Here is a 21,931-nt window from a genome sequence, read left to right as displayed (position 1 = left end):
AAATCAGTTGAGGGTTGATATAAACAAGTCCACAGATACCAGCCATGTAGTCCATTGAAATACTATCCGAATCCAGCAAAGGTCAAATGCGAGCAATGTATAAAATAAATTTTCCTTGTTTTTTTACTTTGCCCCTGCACTTGGGCTGTCTTACTTCTGATTCTCTCCCCATGGCCCAGACTGTATTTAGCATGTTGCTCGAGCAGCATGCAGCTTTTCTGCTTCGGTGATCTTGTTTGAAAACAGAGATACAAAAAAAAAATAGTATACATAACTTGCCAATTCATTCAGACCATCAGCAGCATTTAGTGTGCGAGATGTAAATCTATAGTAATGCTCCTGCAATTGGGGCCATACTTTATTTTCATATACCAGCTGTGATTCATGCGTTGCCTGCCCTGTCAACCATGCTTAAAATGTTGCTTGAAGTTTCGCCTGTAACTACAGGACATACCTCAATAAAGGCACATATAAAAATTTACACTTCCTACGAGAAACAACACGCACAAAAAAATTAAATAGAAACGAGCGCGCCGACAGCTAGCGTCGTCACAGCCTATACAAGGCGAGCGGGGCGACTCGGGGAAAAATTCTCTCCTCGCCGTGACGTCACCCAACTTCGCCGTAAGGTGGCGCCACGCGAACTTCTCGGGGCTAATACAGGAACTCTAGCGACCTTAGGCTACGCGCGCCGCGGTGCGGCGAAAGACGCGGCCACGCCCGCTTTTCAACTTATGCTCTCTCCGGCCGATTGGGACGGCCGGAGCAGCGGCGCGCCGCCGGCAGCGGCGTTCGTTGCGCCATCTCTTGTCTCCCGTGCCAAACGGCGCCGTGTTGTTTGAAGACCGGTGGCGTCGCTGCGTTTCCATGGGAGCTAAGCCTTTTTCTTTCTTTACTTTTTCCTTAGGTAAGTTCACTCTTTGCAAAATTTACAAAAGAAAATGCACCCTCTGTGGGCAACGCTGCACAAAGTCGTAGCGCGATAGGTTAAGAAACCGAATTTTGCGGTCGATTTAAAGAGCCTGGCCTGTCCTTGAATCACCCTATAGATAGCTGGGGCCGTGAGTACAGGAAACAATTAGTACAGCGAGGTTCGTAAAGAATATACATGAAACACGCTCTTTTTCAATAATAAAAATGTTTATTTTACAGATTGGTACGTTCTTTTATTTCAATTCGCTTGTCTAGTGTAGACTGCTGCTGACGATAGCAGACCTTTAGCAGCCGTGAAGGAGTTGCGGGAACTCAGGTTCACGAAAAGTACGTTTACGTGAAATGTAATTTGAGCTGCCCTGTGGCAGTGCCTATATGACATCTACACTAAAGGTCCTTTGGCTAAAAATCCTTTTAGGTGTCCGTCTGACAGGGGTATAAGATCGAGTAAATTTTGTAACACCTCCAAAATCTCAGAGTCACTGATCGCGCCACCTATCCTCGTCATGATATAGACACTTTGCAGCAGCTGTGAATAGGCGCCACCACAGCCGATCTTTACTTTTAGAGCGCAGCTCTTAATCGCGAGACACATGCCCGTCAAAATGGCTCCAGGTATACCTAAGCACTTCTTATGAGTTGTGAATGCGAAAGCATGCACGCCGCTCTTCGACTCCCTTTTTTTTCTTTTTTTTTTTTTACTTGCGTCGACGGTGGAGTGCGCGCGCTGACCTTGGGCGTGGAGCCGCTGCTGCTGCTGATGATGATGATGGTCTTGCAGCTGTTCTCTTTGTATCGGGAGGTCCCGAACCGCGTTCGTACCTAGCCAAAAAATATTAAACGAAAAAAGCACTTATTTCTTTCACTTTCTCCTTGTCTTTCGCATTCACTTTGCTTTTGTCCATCGCCACCAGTCTTCCAGTCTGCTTTTCGTTCTTTCGATTACTTCCCACCTCCGTCCAAACGGCTTCGTGGACGCTGCGGCGCGTTTCAACCTCACTTCGAGGGATAGCAGCAGCATCTCTATCTAGAAACACGTTCAGCACAGACCCCGTCGTAGGTGATTGGAAGCCGAGTGCTTCCGCCAGCGATTGGGCTTGTGGAAGCGCCTGGCGAGGTGTCTGTACGTTTTCAGGAGCGTAATACCACTGCATCGGATGCCTTGGTTGCAGGCTTGTGCATGAGAGGACGATGTGTTCGATGGTTTCATCCGCTTCTCCACAAGCCCGGCATGTTGTTGTTTCCACCATCCGATTATATTTCTCTTGATACACTACCGTTCTCAGCCCTCCTGCACGTGCCTCATAAAGCAAGCGGCTGCCCAGGCTGTTATCGTATAACTGAGCCTCCGCTGATATTGTACTTTTGCTGAGGTTGTACACCCGTAGCGTTGGCTTGCTCTTGGCCGCCTTTGCCCACTGAAGGGCCTCCTCCTCACGCACTCTCTTCCGCACCTTCGTTTCCCACTTTGTGTCTGTATTGGCACTCACGGGTGCTGTGAAGAAACCAAATTTTGTTCCCACTTGGTTAGCCGCTTCCTTCATCTTGTCTGCATACTTGTAAGGTGGATGTATACGAAGAGTCGCTTTGCCCTCTGATTTCGGTCCATGAATCGCAGCCACCCGTTGTAGCCGATCTTGCTCGTCGCTTCTCTGGCTTCGAAGGATGACCACTCGAGGTCTCCTTGGACAGCCTCGTTGACCACCATGGCATCCTATACGGCCTGCCTCCCGACGTCTCGCTGACGGCGCTGCAAGATCTCCCGCACATCTCCGGGTACGCAGATAACGGCGTTTTCAAAATCAGTCCAGGCACTGTGGCCGCTTTCCAAAGTTCTCGTTAACAACAAACCGGTTGCAGCTCCATAAGTTTCGTTTGCGAAGAACGTTGGTGCCTTGTGTAGCTGTTTGTCGGAGATGTAGATGGTGCTCGGCCAAGTAGTCTTGGTTATTGCTGAGTGTAATACCGAGGTACTTGTAAGTGTCTAGCTCGGGGATTTTTTCGCCATTCAGCACTCACTTACCTATATTAGGCTCTTGCGGCCCAACCAGCTGCATCACTGCCAACTTTTTGTTGTTAAAGCGAAGGCCTCGCGCATCCGCCTCCTCATCGCAAATATATAACAGTTTCTGTAAGTCTTCTGCAGTCTCCGCCATCAGTACAATGTCGTCCGCAAATGTAAGACCCGGCAGTACCCAATTTACCTCCACGCCTTCCTCTAAATGCTCCAATGAGAACCCGATTCCCGACTGAACCGGGCGCCTCTCCAGTCCCGACACACAGAGGATGTACAAGAGCGGTGAAAGCGGACAGCCTTGTCGGAGACCCCTTGTCACCGTCACTTCTTCTGATTTGGCACCATTTAGCTCTGTTTTCACCGTGTTGCCCCAATACAGACATCGGATGAGCGTTAACCATTGGTGCGGAATGTAATGTTGGAGATGTAGAAAAAGGGAAGGATTTCCTTGGATTGGAACAACAACGTACTGGCGTTTATTCGTTAGTTGGTAGCCATTTTAGGGAGTGTTACAGTTGCCAGACCAAGCCAGATCTATGGCTAGATTCCGCTACAGTAGACACTACATTTATCCCCCTGAGAAAATAGTTTTGACAAGACTGCAACACTAAAAGTATGCTGAAAATGTCCAACTGATAGAAGAGTTCTCTTTCACACCGGTTATCCCCCTGGGAAAATAAGACTCAAAGATCTAGTTTGCTCCGGTACATTCGTTAACTTGCAATGTTTCTTTGAAAAAACAAATTCCTCATCAACATTTCGTTAAAGATTTCTACACTGCAATGTCCGAAAAATGACGAGGAACACGACGAACTCTTGTCGGATAACGGCGCCCGGCACTGTTTGGTTGGGTCACTGGCGGTGCAGATGGGGCCAGAGATGTGCGATGGTCTAAAGAGATGCGATTGCCGGGGTTGGATGGAGGGGGCCCTGGGTCTTCGATGTCCAATTCTTCTCGTCCAGGCGTGATGATCACTTGCGATGCATCCTTGAAGAAGGCAGCGTTTCGCGTTATGACTTTCCCATTGCGAGACGGCTTGACGCGAGATCCATGAACCTCAATGACTGTGTAGGGCTTGGGGTCGTAGAATGGAGTGAACTTGTTACGCCCCTCCTGTCTGCAGATTACAAGATTAACAGGAACAAACTTGTGATGCTGAGTGTGTCGCCGTGCATCAGCATATTCTTTGTTGTATCTTTTCCTGGATTCGTCGTTTCTTTGTGCCTTGATGTGAGTAGGGCTACTGTTGTCTGGGTCGGGGATTACCGGAAGTAGGTTGCGCACTGTGCGCTTGAAGAGGAGCTCAAATGGTGAAGTTCCTGTTGAGCCATGTGGGGTGGAGCGGTGGGCTAGCAAGAAAGATTGTAGCTCGTCCGTCCACTCCTTGCCTCCGATTCTGCTTGTCAAGACTAGCTTGTTGAGCGTTCTCATAGATCTCTCTACCTCACCGTTTGCATCGGGCCAAAGTGGGTTTGAATCCGAATTCTTCAGCGAATCATGAGAAGTCTCCGCTGTGAAATGGAGGACCATTGTCAGTCTTCAACACCGTTGGAATGCCGAACTGGGCGAAAATGGTATGTAGTTTGCTGATGACAACTGGTGCGGCAAGTGTTCGCAGAATGCTTACTACTGGATATTTTGAGTGGTCGTCGATAAGGACCATGGCATACTTGCCATCAGGAAATGGTCCAGCGAAGTCTAGAGACAACTCAGTCCAAGGACACTCTGGTAGTTTGGACGCAGGCAGTGGATCGCGGTGGTGTTCGGACATTGCCGCCTGGCACGCCATGCAGCTCTTCACAATAGTGTCCACAAGCTTGTCTATCCCAGGGAACCAAACTTTGCTTCGCAGCAGTTGCTTCGTTTTGACGATTCCTTGGTGCCCTATGTGTGCAAGGTGGACTGCCTTGTGCTGTAGGTTGGTAGGTATCACGATCCGCGTCCCTCGCAGGATCAGTCCTTCTCTGGACACGCTGAGTTCACTCATTACTCGGTAGAATGGACGGAGAAGTTCATCCTTCCAGGCATTTTTGTCGAGCTGCGGCAGTTGCAAGGCTTTGGTCACCTTGGTCAGCTGAGGGTCTGCCTTGGTTTCCTTTAAGACATTTTCCAAGGTCACGGCGCATGGTAAGCTGTGCTGTATCATGCAGGCCACGTAGTCTTCTTACATCTTTACAAGGGTGCGAAGCTTATCTGGTGGGGTCTGTGGTGGATGTCGAGACAAGTAATCGCTGGGATTAGTTGACCCCTTGGTGTGTGCGACGTCAAAGCTGTATGGCTGAATTCGAAGTGCCAGACGTTCGATCCTCGCTGACGGAGAAGAACGTGGTTTAGACAGGATGTTGACGAGTGGTTTGTGGTCGGTGAGCACTCGCAAGTTGGTGCCGAACAAGTAGATCTAGAAGTGCTCGATACCCCAGACCACTGCCAACATCTCTCGTTCTATCTGAGAGTACCGCGTTTCCACAGCTGTCAAGGCTCGGCTTCCGTAGGCAACCACCTTAGTTCCAGCTGCGGAGGACTGGGCGAGAATTGCACCGAGGCCAAGTGGTGCAGCATCAACGATGAGACCTGTGCTCTTCTCGGGGTCGAAATAGGCTAAAGTAGTAGAGTTCGAGAGCATGCCTTTGAGCTCGTCGAATGCTCTTTGTTCAACGCTCGTCCAAGTCCATGGAGTTCCTTTGATGGTCAGCTGGCGCAACGGTTGAGTCAGGTTTGCGAGGTTGGGTAGGAAACGTCCGCAGTAGTTGAACATCCCTAGGAGACTCCGGACTTCATTGGCACTTGTTGGTGGGGCAGCGTTCTGGAGAGCCGACACCTTCATCGGATCTGGTTGTACTCCAGCACTCGAGAAGACGTGTCCAAAAAAGTGAATTGCTCTTGAAAGAAGCTACACTTCTTGGGATTTAGCGTGAGCCCACCCTTGCTCAGACGTTCCAACGTTGCCTCAAGGGCTTTGTCGTGGTCTTCCTTGATCGTGCCATAAACCAGGATATCATCACTGACGTTAAGCACGTTGGGAATGCTGCCGAGGACTTGTCGTATGGTGTATTGAAATACTTCTGATGCTGAGTTGATACAAAAGTTCAGGCGTTTGTACCTGAAGAGTCCGGCGTGTGTCGAGAAAGTTGTTATTGGCCGGGAGTCTTCGTGCAACTCTAGCTGGTGGTACCCTTCCTTGAGGTCGAGTTTGGAGAACACCGTTGCTCCGTTGAGTGCTTTGAGGATGTCGTCAACTGTTGACGTGACGTGCCGCTCACGGCAGATCGCCTTGTTGGCGCATCGCATGTCTACGCACATCCGCAAAGCTTCCTGGTCGTGTGGCTTGGGCACTAGAACAACCGGAGACACCCACGGTGTTGGCCCTTCAGTCTTCTCAACAGGGTGTCGAACCGGAACCGAACCGAACCGAAAACCGGAACCGAACTGGTTTTTTTTTTCCGGAACTGTACCCGAACCCGAACCGTTACATTTTTATCACGATGAACCCGAACCGGAACTGAACCGGAAAAAAAATAACGGTTACCGGCTCATGTCAAAACGGTTCGGCCACGCGCTGTTGACAATGAATGTGCTATCAATGCCATTTGATTTTTAAGTGCCGTCAACTGACACACACCTCGCTTACATATTTTCCTTCTCCACTCAGTCTTAGGAATATAAACGCTGCATCCATGAATCTTGACATAGGAACCAGTATTGCGCTGGTCGCGGCTTGCACGGAAGAAAGAGAATTGGAAAACTGTGCAAAAAAAAAAAAAAAACCGCGTCCCCTGAATTTTATTTTCCTACAATCTCGTAAATCCTAAATGCTGCTGTGTGCTCATTTCATAACACGTTTCTAGAACGCGCGAGTTCTTGAAGCTTGCTTCCATCGGAATGAGAAAAGAAAAGGCTGTGGAGTTTGATAATAATGCATCCAGTTTCGTATAGGCACTTAGAAGCTAACATATTTGTGAGACAGCGAAAACTTCTATTTTAATATTTATCCTATTACGTCCTTCTGGCGTTGCATTCGGTGAAGTGTTTTTCATATTCCGTATCTTGTTTAATGAAAACATCTTTAAGGGTCTAATTTGAGTTACCGAAGGCTACTTCAAATAAAGAAAGCTGTATTTTCTCCCCACTGTTCCTTCAATTGCTTACACGCCGAGGTGGCGGGATAGTTAGCGAGTTCTACTTGTAAGTGGGTTTGTAAGGAGGTCGCGGATTTTACAGCTACTGCGTTGGACCCAATTAGATGAAGTCCGAATGCGTAAACGTCGGTGGGGTAACCTTTGAGCGCACATAAAGAAACCATTCCTGGTAGAAATCCCTGAGCCTTACACTACGATGTATCCCGTTTCGTATGTGCTGATTTCAGATGTTTTATTTGTAATTTATTTTGATGTTGCAATTTGTCATTTACAATTTCCGAACCGGTTCGGAAACCGGTTCAGCACGCCGAACCGGTTCGCGAACCGGTTCGCGAACCGGTTCGCGGATCGAATTAATTGAACCGGAACTGAACCGGAACAAAATAAATTTACCTGAACCTGAACCGTAACCGAACCCGTATTTTTTTCGGTTCGACACACTGCTTCTCAATGATGTCCAGCGCTAGCAGTCTACTCAGCTCTGCCTCTAGTGGTTTCCTCATGGCAAAAGGGATGCGACGGTGTGGTTGTGCGACTGATGGCACACTGTCATCCACATGCAAGCGTACCTGTTGGTCTCGAAGGCATCCAACTCCCGTGAAAAGCTGGGGGTACTGTAGCTGAATATTGTTTTCCGTCAGGGTGTCTTCGACGTTGTAGGTGATCTGGACTAAACCCAGACGTGAGGCTGCAGAAAAACTCAGAAGGGCTGGATGGTCACCGTTGATAACGAAGATTTCGTCTGTGCCTTCCTGAGTTTTGTATTTCATGGTCACGGACAGTTTGCCAAGCACTGGCAGTGGGGACGTTGCACCGTATGCGAAAAGTTTTACACCTGTTTGCTCCAAGCTGTGGCAGAGCCCGAGTTTCGTCAGGTCACTTGATCCCACGGTTGACACAGTACCTCCTGTATCGAGGGTAAATTCTACTGGCGTACCGTTCACTTCCACGATCACTCGCGGTGACCTCGAGATGTCGCGTGAAGTGTCAGTTGCGAAAGTGTACTCGTCGCTGTCCGAGCCAGCGTTCTTCCGTATATCACGGACGGTGACTGGAGCCGACCGACATACTTTGGAGAAGTGGCCAACCTTCTGGCATGACCTGCAGGACTTGCCTCTGGCTGGGCAGCTGGATCGACCACCGTCGTGCGGCCATGATCCTCCACAGTTGTAGCATGATGCGTCCGGGTGTTGACGACGTGAATTCTCACGAGGTTGTGATGAGGTATTCTGGTGGCGCTTGGACGGGTGGTGGTGCGAAGACAGCTTGGCATTCGCTACTATCGCTGCCACTTTTTTCTCGCTGGGCTGCTGCTGGCTTCCTTGCTCCATCAAGGTAACGTTGTGCTCCACTTCCTCAAATAGCCTGCCCTGTTTGAGGATTCCCTCCAAATCGAGGTTATGCGGCATGGCATAGCGGCGAAGGCGTGACGATGTTGTAGACAGCAGGATCTGATTTTTGATTTCCGTGTCCGGATGGGCGAAGGCGCAGTGTCGCGCTAGCTGTCGTAGTTTGGCGTAAAATGAGTCAAGGGACTCTCCTTCTACTTGCTTGGCTTGCCGGAAACGGTAGACCTCGAAGGTTGTGTTGACCCTTGGAGCGAAGTAGGCGTGCAGCGTCTTGCGTGCTGTGGTCTAGAGCGGACTTTCGCCAGCGATGCTTGAGACAGCTGACGCTGTTGCCGCAGGTGCGGTCACAGGAAGTTCGGGAGGCGCGCAGTAGATGTCATGGACTTCCTCCCCGATGTACTGTAGCAGCAAAGCGGTCTTACGGGCGTCGCCTGTGATGCCGCAGGCCACTACGAAGTTCTCGAAGCGTCTTACCCACTTCAACCACTCGGTGTCGACGTTACTGGCGTCAGTGGCACGCGCGTTAAAGAAGTAAAACCTGGGGAGCATGCTGTGTTCCATCCCGTCAAACAAGACGTCCGTTGTTGGGTTTGGAGGGGTCCATGCGGTTCAGAATCGCTGCTGGGCGGTTCTTGCGTTGTTCTAACGCATCCTCGTCGCCATTGTAATGTTGGAGATGTAGAAAAAGGGAAGGATTCCCTTGGATTGGAACAACAACGTACCGGCGTTTATCGTTAGTTGGTAGCCATCTTGGAGAGTGTTACAGTTGCCAGACCAAGCCAGATTTATGGCTAGATTCCACTACAGTAGACACTACATGGAAGACCAAGCTCTTCTAGGTACAGAATCAGTAGGTCATGAGGCATACTGTCATAGGCCTTGGCGATATCAAGAAAGCAGCACAGCAGACTTCTTTCTTCTTTACGCGTAACCTCAATACATTGAGTGATCGTAAAGAGGTTATCTTCCAGTCGGCGATCCTGACGGAAACCTCCCTGGAGCCCTGTGAGCACCCCATTCCCCCCTGCCCATGTCGCCATATTTTCTTTCACGATACGCGCGAAGACTCGGTATATCGTGGAAGTCACTGTTAGTGGCCGATAGTCCCGAAGGTGCTTTCGGTTTCCACCCTTCTTTGGGATCGGGACAACCCGGCCAAGTCGCCAGTCTCGTGGCAAAGGCTCTGCGCTGCAGTAGATTGCACTGAAGATCGCTGCCAGTTGTTTCATGGAGTCCTTTCCCATGGATTTGAGACAAGAGGCTGGGATTCCGTCTAGACCCTGGGAGGTAGATGTCTTCAGGTGCGTCAGTGCTCGAAGAATTGTCACCCAGCCTATGACCTCTTCTTGAGAATGTTCTTCTGTGTGTGTCGTCGGCCAGTCTAGTTGGGGAGCTGCCGGCTCTTAGGAGACAAAGGTCTCCTTCAGGTAGTTCGTCAAGTAGGTGTGCCAAGGTCGTTAGGTACCTCCCCAGTGACCTCGTCGACAATAGTGGTTTCCTGATCTCTGCCATCTAAGGACCCAAGGTAGGCCCAAAACTTCCTCGGTGCGTCTTTGCCGCTGCACCGGATATCTTGGACGGTAGCCAGATCTGCAGTTGTTATCTTCTGCTGGATGAGTTGTTTAGCATATCTTTTGCAAATCTGATATACCTCCCATTTCTCACCAATCTCTTCGAGGCCAGGGCGGAGTGCCAATCGATGACACCTGTTAGCTTCTTGGCGGGCATGAATGGCGGACTTGACTTCAAAGTCCCGCCACCTCTTACGGTGCCTACTTCCGATTAATATTTTCGGTGTGTGTTGCTCGATGAGGTCTTTAAGCACTGTGATGTAGTCTTGATATCCAGCTTCCCGTATCCTGCTGTCGCTTTTTTTCAAAACTCTTCATTACGCTCTCAACTGCCCGCTCACTCAAGTACGATCGCCTGGGGATCTCGTACCGCTTTTTTTGTTTTTCTCCAGGTGGCTTTGCTCAAGTCCAGCCTCAAACAATTATGATCGCTACCAACACTGTGATCGCCATCTTCATCTATATGTACTTGTGTAATATTTTTTCCGAGTTCGTAAATACGAGAGCATAGTCAATGCAGGTTTGACTTCCTCATGCGCACAATGTGTACTGCCCTTCGCATGTTGGTCGTAGATTAACCACCTCGAGTTGCAACCCTTCAGCTATCTTTAGGACTCGCCGCCCACTACTGTCCTCCCACCCGTCTAATTCTGCGATATATCCGTTAAAATCCCCCATTATTAGGATACTTCTGCCTCCCCCAATGGCCTTTGCATCCTTCACAACACATGACATAATGGCCTGATTCTCGTCCTCCCGCGCACTTTCCACCGCAAGATAGATTACGCACACTGCCACTGGAGACTTCAACAGTGTAAAGCCACTTCGTACGTAACGCCCTCTCGGGCGCTACGAGCGAAGTGGTTTGGATAAGCCGTTTTTTTTTTCCAGATGAGGAGGTTTTGTTCCAACGCCAAGCTCGATCGGCACACTGGTCAAAGTCATAGAAACAATAGAACGCCGGAATATTTTTATGCAACCTAGATGTCAGGCGTCACGTAGATAAAGTCAGCGGGAACTGACTTGTCGTTACAACGCCATGTGACATCAAGAGAACTCCTTGACGTCAACGTCGATGAAACGTCGTCATCGACGTTGACAACGTGCGTTACACGAAATCAAGACTGCGTTCTGACGTAATTTTGCTTTGACAACGACGACGATGTCAACAATGACGTTGATGACGACGACGACAGCATCACGGCGCGTGAAGATGAAGATGCCCTTGTCAATGCGACGTCATAAGGACGCTTGGTGTCAGTTCGTCGACGTCGTTGTCGACATGACGCAACTCGACATCACGAAGACGTCCCGACAATTTCACGGCGTCGACGTTGGCGTCATCGTCAACAACGTTACACGACGTCAAGACTTCGTCGACCGTGACTGCGCGTCGACATTCATGCTGGCGAAGGCTTCGTCGTGACGTCGTTGTGACGTTGACGTTAACGATGACGTCATAGCGATGTTTGACGTTGCGTGGGGCGTCGACGTCAACGTCGGCATCGACGACCACGTCCACGTCGTCCTCGACGCGGCGCGCGACGTCGTGACCGCGTTACAACGGCAACTTGATGTCGCGTAGCGGCGTCGTCCTCAACGCGACGTCAATACCGCGTTACCACGGTGACTTGATGTCGCGTAATGGCGTCGTCCTCAACGCGACGTCACGACCGCGTTACAACGGCGACTTGATGTCCTGTAACGGCGTTGTCTTCGACGCGACGTGATGTCACGGCGGCCTTACGACAGCATCTTGGCGTCGCGTAACGCCGTAGTCGACGATGACGTCGTGGCGGCGCCGTAACGTAACATGTCGTTGTGCCGTGGTGCTTTGACGTTACCTCTGACGTCAAAATCATAAAACAAATACAATATGACCTTGACCTGTGTCGTTGCTCGATCGCAGCGAAGGTGGCGCTGCGACCGAAGTGGCTTGGTTCAACCTGATCGCTTTCCACATTTTGAGGTGCAACTGAAAGCATGAGCGGGGCCTGTAGGTACTTTCTAATACACTCTAGTTGTGGCGATGTCTTTGCACTCTTGTCAGCCGAGCTACAGATACCGCAGGCTTGGACTGCCATTTTCAACTCCGCATTCCTGCGGGGCCACAAATTTAGTTTGGTATACCTGCAACCTTGCTTAAGTGCATGGGGGGTGACGCTCGAAGGCAGCTGGCAAGCATCCTAACAGATATCATTGCGGGTAGTCCCATTCCCGAGGATTGGATGCACAGTAGTCTTGTACTGGTGCCTAAACGTGAAGGCAACCGAAAAGGCTGAATGACTACCGCCTCCTCACAGTGAGAAGTGTCGTTTACAGGGCGTTTGCCCATGTTATAAAGGAATGGATATGTGGTTGGGCGGAGGCGAAAGCCAAACTGACTGAGCTTCAAAATGTCTTCCGCAGAGACCGCAGAGTACAGGATAGCCTGCTCGTTCTTACGCAACTCATAGATTGCCAGAAAAGATGGAAGAGATTTTTTATGCTCCTTCTTGGAAGTAGCGAAGGGGTATGATAGCGTACCCGACGGGTCCCTCATCCAATGCCTCATAAGACTAGATATGCCCAGCCGACGGACGAACTTAATGCGACGATTGTACGACGGAGGAGCTGTTACTGCGGAGTTCGGAGGCGCGATGTCCAGAAAGATTGAAGTGAAAAGGGGCCTGAAGCAGGGCTGCCTTCTCTCGCCCCTCTTGTATATGTTGTACACGGGCGAGCTAGAACGACATCTCTTGAAGTCAGGGCTCGGTTTCTCACTCACACGCGTGGAAGAGGGTTGTGAAGCGTACTGGACATCGCCGCGCCTCGCATACGGTGATGACCTCGTCCTCATGGCGGGGGACACAGAAACACTTCAAAAGTCGGTAGACGTTTGTGAAGAAGAAGTGGCACTGCTGGGACTTAAATTCTGTGTTTTAAAATCAGCAGCAGTGCAGTTCTCTGGGGACTACACAGGAAGCAAATAATCTTGAGGCTGCAACTGGAAGCTGTCGCGGTGTCGAATCAGTACAGATATCTGAGAGTGACACTGACGAACACGCTCGATTACTGGGTAAATATCAAGCACATATTCGACAGACGGCACAGAGGGGGCAAAATATCTTACATCGGCGAATGCTGTGGAGCGACAATGAATTCCTAATGGTGAAGGAACTAAGGAAGGCTGTGCAGGTGCCTGGAATTACGTTCGCCAATGAAATAATATGTGTCACGGCTGACACACGAGCTTGGTTAGAGCGCAGGCAGAGGGGGCACCATGACAGAACAGCACACGACAAAACAGCTCGCGACAAAACAGCACGGTAAAAACAAGTCGCGTCAAAAGAGCACAGCGTCAAAACAGCACGGCGACAAAACAGCACGCGTCAAAATAGCACGCGACAAAACAGCACAGCGTCAAAACGGCCCAGCGACAGAAGAGCACAGGCCAAAAAAGCACGGCGTCAAAACAGCACAGAGTCAAAAGAGCGCAGCTACAAAAGAGCACAGCGTCAAAAGGCTACAGCGACAAAAGAGAACAACGTCAAAACAGCACCGCGACAAAAAAGCTCAATGTCAAAACAGAATATTGACAATATAGCTAGGGTTTGGCGTTTTCGGTTTCTATTATCTTGAAATTCAGTGAATTATTTTCTGTCTTTACTCCAACCAGAAGTTTCCGGTTTATCGCGGTGAACCTTTGTAGACTCATATAAACGTCTGGGTCCTTTTTGGTTTATTGACGAAAATCAGTATACTGACCAAAAATTCAATATTTAACAGCGTTTCCTTAAAATGCATAGTAAGCAAACTAGAAACTGGTTTGTTATCTGTTGCTGCCCGTGGCAGCCGACGTGACCAGTTCTGCAAGACGCACTTGTTCCCTGTCGTGATTTGACACTATCGTCGTATGCTCGTATTTGTATAAAGGACGAACATGAGCTTTACTACCACTTCGGTCGGAGAGGCAAATATCAAAATGCAGAAATTCACAAGCATTGTACTCTGTGCGTTTTTTTTTCCCACGATTTTCACGACTGCGAGAGGTGGCAAATTCGCGCCGACCACACAAACGACAATAAATCAATCGTATTTATGCCCTCCTCTAGTAGACGGAAGCTAGGGCTGTTAATAAATGTGCGGCATTTACGGATACCCTTGAGTTTCATTGTTCACTTCACGAATAAACTCTCTTCTTTGAACAAAGAATTCGGCACACAAAACTCAGGTGAAAACCCAGATTTCGCCCTGAAGACCCCTGCGCCTCCGGAGCTTTTCTGATGAGAGTTAAACCGATCTCGGAGACAAGCTGAAAGCTGCGATGGAAAGTGGTCATACGGTCATTAATAAGTCACATCCCCCCCGCCCACCCCTCCGAACGCCCTAGAAAATAATAACCTTTTCAGTTAAAACCGAATTTGGAAAAATGAATTTGGCGAACCTTTACCGGTTTTATTCGGTGTTAGCCGAAAACGCTGAACCCTAAATATAGCGTATGGAGGTAAAAAATGCATGTCTCAAAGTAGGTACTGTAGAGGAATGAAGGCTCTAGGCCGATTCGTCGAAAGCCAACACGTCGACGGCCAATTTCTTGAATCCGTTCTGTTGGGAGCAAGTTCGAAGTGGGGAGTATACTCGATGCGGCACATGAAGGCTCCCTGGGCAGTACCGAAGCCTCCGCTGGTGCGTATTCTAGCTATTTCTCGAGCAGTTCCGCTAATTTTGGCGCACAAGTTTGCTGGTGATGTCGTCTACAGTAAATGAATCATTCGCACGGCAATGTGCCGTCGTTAGATAAAAAAAAAAAAACAGAAAGCGTTTCCGGCAATGGTTCGCTCAGCCCATGCTGTAGGGCAACAGCATTGAGGCTGTGGCATGTTTCCGCATCACCGGTTTTCACTCGATCGAGGCCTTCGGCGGCAATGATTTGTGAATTTAACTCAAAGTAACTTCTCCCCTGCAAGCTGCAGCCCCGTTTCGAGGACATTTTATTCCCGGCCAATGAACCCTGCAGAATCGGTGCCCATGGTCCACCTTGAAAACGCTCGACATTAATGTCCTTTATCTTATGGTTCTACCAATGCATCTGCAATCAACGCATCTTCCACTTTTTTTTTCTTTTTTTTTTTTTTTTGGAGGGGGGGGCGTTTTACGCTTGGGTGTTAATTACGAAACAGCGAGTATACGGAACTTCACCAGACCGACGCAAACCAGACGGTTCATACCTTGAACTTATGGATTTCGTTTTCCCAATAACATTTCCTCTTTCGCTGGTTCTACAAAAAAAAAAAAGACAACGCGGCCAACATCGCCGCGAGAATATCACCTCTAACTACCCAATCTCTTCAGAGATCAGCGTAGTTAAGGCTGCGGTCCCACGGCAGCCATCTTGAACAAGGCGTTAGTTCAACCAATAGATGGCGACACGCACCCGTGGGGTGGCCGAAACATTGGTTCACAGTGGGATGGCTCGAGCACCATCACGTTCCCCTCGTGGCCTTGCTCGCGCCGCTGCCAGATGTGCTCAGCTGGCTCAAGTAGCGTGGCCCAGCAAACGGATGTATGCGAGAATGTCAGGCTGGGTATAAATTGTTCTCTGATATAGGGACATGCGGTTCGGCGGTTGTAACGGGCTTTCGCAATAAATCTTACCAAGAAGGAATCAAATGTTGATTGACGTGTCAATATTCTATCAATGAAAATTTCCTCTGCAGGAATGCACGCTCAATAGACTCAATCTTCCAAGACGCCAGTGGAAGCGGACGTCAAGTAAACTGCTTTGCGATTTACATTACTTACCTCATCATTTTAATGACGACTAAAAAAAGGTCACGGAATATTATGTTTCACGGGGTCCGGAAGATGTTGTAAAGGTTGTTACATTATAGTTCCCAGAAAACAAACGCCGTTGCAATATTTTCGGAAGTGCACACAGATAATATTGTAAGTACAGCTTAGGAGGAATATGATGAAAACCATCAGAAGAAATAGGGAGACGTTTATTTGCAATGAAGACGCTATGAATGAACGGCGTTTAGCGACGGAAAGTTATGAGCGTTCGGGACTTTATAAGTTGACGTGATTGCTAAGTATGAACATGCGGACAATGAAGACCAGTTTTGTCGGGAGATGGTGTTGCGGTGATGACCTGATATCGGACGGCTCACGGCAGGCGAACAAGCAAGTTTCTTCTCAGCGAATGGTAAGTGTCCAGTGTCAAGCACAACACGTGGCTACCGACGTTGTCGACGTTTCGAACATTTACCGCTTTCGACAAAAGTCCTGGCACCTGTCCTAACTTTGTGGAAAAACCCGAAGTCTTCCTTGAGTCCAACGCCATCATGAAGAGTAACTGAAAACGATCCACTATTCAATCGCTGGGTGGCGAAACGTATCCGCATCTGCGGAGTCATGGGCGATGCGTACTCTAAGTGGCTGGAAGTTTACACGATGCCTGCCACGACGTCCAAACACGTCATTGACGTGGTCTCTTTTACCTACTTTTGCCCTACCGAAAATACTTTTCTCTTGATAACGCGCCAAATCTTGCTACAAATAAAATAAACAAGTTTTTGAAAAAAAAAAAAAACCGGCATCAGGCATCACATTAGTGCACCATACCATCCTGCAACTAACGGGCAAGCAGAACAGATGGTGTGCGAAACGAAAAAAAGTCCTTTTGAAGCTTACGGAAGAAGCAGTTCAGTGAAGAATCGCCAGGTTCTTGTTCCGGCAGCACGCGACGGTCTCATCTTACACGGAAAAAAAACCCGCCGAAGCAATATTCGGCGGACGAAGAGCCACACCACGGGGGAGGGGGGATCTGGGACGTGCTCCAACGCACTCTTAAAAAAGACCTACCGCTCACGGCTCGGGGAATACGCTTTTTGTCTGGGGAAGGGACGCCTTTCCCATATGACCTCGTATTTTTACTGGGCCTGCACGCTACTTGGAGATGTAGGATGGCAGTTCGTCACGCGGATCTGGATGCCCGTCCAGTACGGTATTATTTCATTGAAAATATAAACTTGATAGCAGCTGTCTACGAGAAAGTAAGTCTGGAACTGGAGTGGTTGCCTGCATTTTTGAAGCTGTCGATGATGAGAGAATTTTAACAATTCTCACCGCCTCTACAAACCTTACAGGCGACGTTCTATCCTCGCCTTCACTAACGTCGTCAATATAATATTGCACATGTTCAAGTGAAATTTATCGTGCACTGTGAATCTTTGTTCACTGTCAAAATCTTGCAATAAAGAAAAAAAAAAAAGGATCGGTGGCCGAGTGGTCTAGCGCACACCAGCTCGGAGCACGTGGAGCGAAAGCTCGCGCTGCAGAACCCAGGAATCCTGGGTTCGAGCCCCACCCCTGCCCGTTTCGATCTGGATGAGCATCGTACCGGCGTGCGGTCGTGTATCACTACTGCGTGATGCACGTTAAAGACCCCAGGCTAGCGGTTGTACCGCAATGGCTAAATTTGTCATCTACAGCTGGGAGACTCGTCGCCCCTGTGAGGCAGACCAAGTTCTAGGCTGTATAAACATACACACAACCCAATTTGTTTTTACACCCGCCTCTTCTTCATTGTTGCCGCTTGTGCCAGTAAATTAGCTGCGGTTCAGAGTAATGACACTTGGCCATGTTGTGGCTTAAAATCATGGTTGCCAGTTATATGAAGCTTTATCTAAAATCACAGGAAACGCTTTTCCGTCCCTCACAAATGTTTAAACAACCCGCGGCAGAGCATTGCAATATTGCAGCAGCTTCCTAGCACCGCATCTAATGCTGAGGAAGTCGTACTTTTGGATCATGATGGTTGGCAGTTGCGTTTGCTATGAGCAAGACTCAAAATGGCGGCACCCAAAACAATTTTGGGGAACGGAGTGCCGATATTTTAAAGCTCACTTAGTGACTCTATGCATAAAGTGAACTCGGGTGTATTCTTTTCCTCTTCGTCTTCATTGTTTATTGATTTGAATCACATCGAATAATGAAAACATTATATCACGCTACGCTTGTGTAATTATTTGCCTTAGATTTATTAGCCTGACCCAGTACTTAAACCATTCAGTTATCGATAGTAAATCTTCTAATCTATTTTTTAAATGTGAGGGTAAAAAGATACAGAGATTGATGATGATACAGACGCCAACGCCGCCCTCGGAAATTTTTTGAACATTAGAAATCAGCAGATTGTCTGCTATCCGCCAGATAGCGTAACAAGACACCCAAACAGTTTTTAATTTTTTTTTTTAAATAGCTAAGCTCTACACCTATTAAGAAACCAAAGCAAGATCATTGTGAAAATTTAATACATCGCTATGTATATCTATTCCAAACAATAAATATTATTAGACGCCAATAAATCTGTTTGATGTCCAAAAAAGATATGCGTCAAAACAGGGACGTTTGAAACGCTCCTGGAGCGTTATGACTTTGAAAATGAAAAAAAGCCATCGTCCACCTCTTGGGCAACCATTGTAGCTCTAAATGATATAAACGATTTTATCATAGTTTAATTATTTCCTCAGCGGCATTTGAAGTACCATGACTCGAAGCACAAAAAAGTGCTATGTTTGATATACAATATCTAAACAAAAATATTTTACACAACATTCAATTTTTTTTTGTATATTACCAATTATAAGCACTACATTTGTAGCTAATTTCATTGCCCTAGCGCGTGTCACTAAAAACATATTTGTGCTGAAAAATGTCAATTTTAGGGCAATATTTGGAGGGATGAAAAAAACAAAGTAGTGCAAATACCAAAAAAGTGCCTCGTTAAATTCTGCTCCGACATCATCTTAACAAAACTGCTATATTGGAACCGTGTTATCTTTAATGAATCGTTAATAAAACATGAACTAGCGGAGCAAGTGAGGGTCCGCGCCATCATATTCGCAACGCTACAAATCCGCATGAACAGTAAAAACCAACACATACATAATATTAAATGAAAGAGGATTGCATTGCCTTTCGAATGACATCAATCCCACAAAACAGTATTTAAAAGAAGATGAGTAACGACCTGCCAAAAAGTACCTAAACTGCCACATTCAGTGGGACCGTGGCCTTAAGTAGCGGTAGTAGTAGGCTCCCATCCTTTACAACCTAGCGACAATAAATGAAAGGGCCAGGGAGGTTCGAAAGTATTCGAGCAGAGAGAGGTGAAGAGCGCGCTCGAAGTGGCTTCATACGTGCTGTTTTGTCGCCGTGCTGTTTTGGCACGTGCTCTTCTGTCGCTGTGCCGTTTTGACGCTGTGCTCTTTTGTCGCGTGCTCTTTTGACGCCTGCTGGTTTGTCGCCGTGCTGTTTTGACGCTGTGCTGTTTTGACGCGTGCTGTTTCGACCGTGCTGTTTTGTCGCGTGCTGTTTTGTCCTGTGCTTTTCTGTCGCGTTCCGGGCAGGGGGATGTCTACGCCAAGCACTCAGTTGCCACGGAGAAGTGGCGATTGAGGCGATGCAGGGAAACGTGGGATGATCGATGTTCGAGGCAAGGGAGGCAGCCAGCAAGCTTTGCTATCGAGGACGGCTCGTACAGACAGACAAAAGTCGATGGGCCAGACGGATATTTGACTATTCGGGTCTCCGATGCCTACAGACACGGTGGGTGAAGCGCGTCTACCAGCTCCGCAGGAAAAACGGTTTTGTCACCGACCCAGTTCAGGAAGACTCGGAAGCCAAGTGGGCAAGGGAGGTGAGAAGGCGTGTAGATATGCGGAGACAGCACACTGGACGGAGGAGGCAGGAAAGAAGTCGACGCTAGACGTATACAGGGCACACAAGCACAATATCGGAGCTGAGGACGTCTACAACAACAGCCTGGGCAGCAGCCTCCTGTTTGAGGCGCGAGCAGGAGCGCTGCGGGCACTGGCACATCGATAGCGGTTCGACCGAATGATAATGACCATACAATGTAGGCTCTGCGATCAAGAAGCAGAAACAATCGAACACCTGGTCCTCCGCTGCCCGGCCCTAACGCCAAAATGGGAGCTAGCCGACACCCAGGCCGACAAAGCATACACCCACAACAGTGGACGGCAGGCGACGCCACCGGAGAGTGTGCACGGAGGCGACGTGAGCGATCGAAAGCGTCGCTGTGGTCGGCCCCCCACAATTGGCCGAATGTTGACTATGACGTCAGCAAAGGATGTTTCATCGACGGAAATAAGAGGAATTTAAGAACTTCAATTTTGACGGTGTTGGCAGTGTTGCTTTGAGAGTGGTATGGTTTCAGGCTTCCAACATGCCCATTACAAACACCATAGAAGTTGTTGTTCACAAGGTAATGACGTCACGAAAGGTAACCGAACGAGGGCGCCACCGAAACATCTCGCCGCTAATAGAGCTACAGCCACTACAGCTCCACAACCTGCGCAAGCGCCCTCACTAGCGGAAGCACTAGAATTTCAAGAGGCGGCTGACTCTGGAGCACACCCCACTTAGAGATGGGTAGTCCGAAGAACAAAACAACGGCTGGCAAATTAGTGGAAAAAAAGAGAATAATATGAAGGGCTACACAAAGGAACATACCGGCTTGGACACGATTATAGTCGGTTGCAAGCTAAGAAAAAACCGGAAATACCTCTCAGAGGAAAATGTAATCCTACGCCGAGAAACGCCAGTCAATCGTTTTCATGACGTCACGATTCCGTGGACCAATCGCGATCCTTTTGAAAAAAAAAAAAAAAAAGCTCAACGTGGCTGCTGGCCTTAGCAACGCGACGCTAGTTTCTCGTGACAATTATTCTGCTTTTTTGCACCGTGTTTTACGTGCCCGAGGTTACGCCACGAAATCTTAATGGTATCGGCTTGCGTTTGCAGCAGTTTTTGCGCGACAACGTGAGAATCCAGCGACGCTATCGCCAACGAAAATTTCGAAGCGGGCGCGAGGCTTAGCACTGCTGAGAGGTATGTTAGACAGTATGTTAGACAGTATCTTGGACAGAAAATGAATTGGGGAGACGGTACATTGGACATGACTTTCTTTCTTTACTAAACAGCTATTTCGTTGACAAAAACGTATTCTAATTTATTTAAATGTCCTGAATGAATTAAATAATTATTGTAGTAGTTTAAGACACGTTTCCTGGAGGAAGAAAAAGCAACGTTGCTAGCGAACTACTTTCTCGACGGCGGAGGCACTTCACATGGGCGCAATGCGCTTGTGGGTGGAGCTAAAAGATTGTTCTTAGGTTGCATCCGACTATAGTACGTGACACCCCGTTCCAAAGAGGAGAACTACATACATCATCAGCAGCAGCAGCCAGCGCGCCGATAAAACTAACCGCCGCAACTCCATGCCACTGCGGGCCCCGCGATGGTTAAAAAGGACACGTTGGCGCGCGCTCGGAGGCTTCTGCTCGTATCGCCGCCGACGAATATGGCGCCGCCTCTAGCATCCACATCGCCGGCGGTGCTTCTGCTCGTCTCGACGCCGACGAACATGGCGCCGCCTCTAGCATCCACACCGTCGATGGGGCTTCTTGGCTTTCGCGTTCACAGCTCATAAGAAGTGCTTAAATGTACCTCAAGTTTTTTTGGTTTTTTTACAGTCAAGGTATTTTCAGATTTTTAGAAGCCACAAAAAATGGGTATCATATTCTGTGGGTTTTTTTTCTATTTTTAATATTGAGTGTATGCCTTTGATGACCCACGACCCTCGTAGAATGCAAGTCTCGCCAGTCTCGAAGCGGGATCAAAGCTCCCGTGACACGCAGAAGTGCTGCATCTTTTTTCCTTCGCACGCTTCAATACCGATCAAGAATCGACGCCGTGTGGATGTGTTTTGCGAGTGCAATGTGCGGGAAGCCGTATGTAAAGGCACGTCTCGTCGAAAGCCAGTTTCGCCGGTCTCGAGGCGTGATCGAAGCTTGCTTGGCACGCCGATGTGCTGCATTGCTGCCTTCGCAAGCTTGGATACCGATCAAGATTCG

At 48.6% G+C, this 21,931-nt stretch overlaps 1 pseudogene; it reads left to right on the top strand.

Moving 5' to 3' along the window:
• The first annotated feature begins 4,504 nt into the window (after positions 1-4,504).
• LOC120849452 lies at positions 4,505-5,110 on the top strand (annotated as a pseudogene).
• Positions 5,111-21,931: the final 16,821 nt, after the last annotated feature.

The sequence above is a fragment of the Ixodes scapularis genome, unplaced genomic scaffold (assembly GCF_016920785.2).
Source record: "Ixodes scapularis isolate PalLabHiFi unplaced genomic scaffold, ASM1692078v2 PGA_scaffold4__175_contigs__length_147842914, whole genome shotgun sequence".
Classification (NCBI taxonomy): domain Eukaryota; kingdom Metazoa; phylum Arthropoda; class Arachnida; order Ixodida; family Ixodidae; genus Ixodes; species Ixodes scapularis.
The sequence above is the reverse complement of the archived record's forward strand: the minus strand, read 5'-3'. Positions and strand labels throughout refer to the sequence as shown.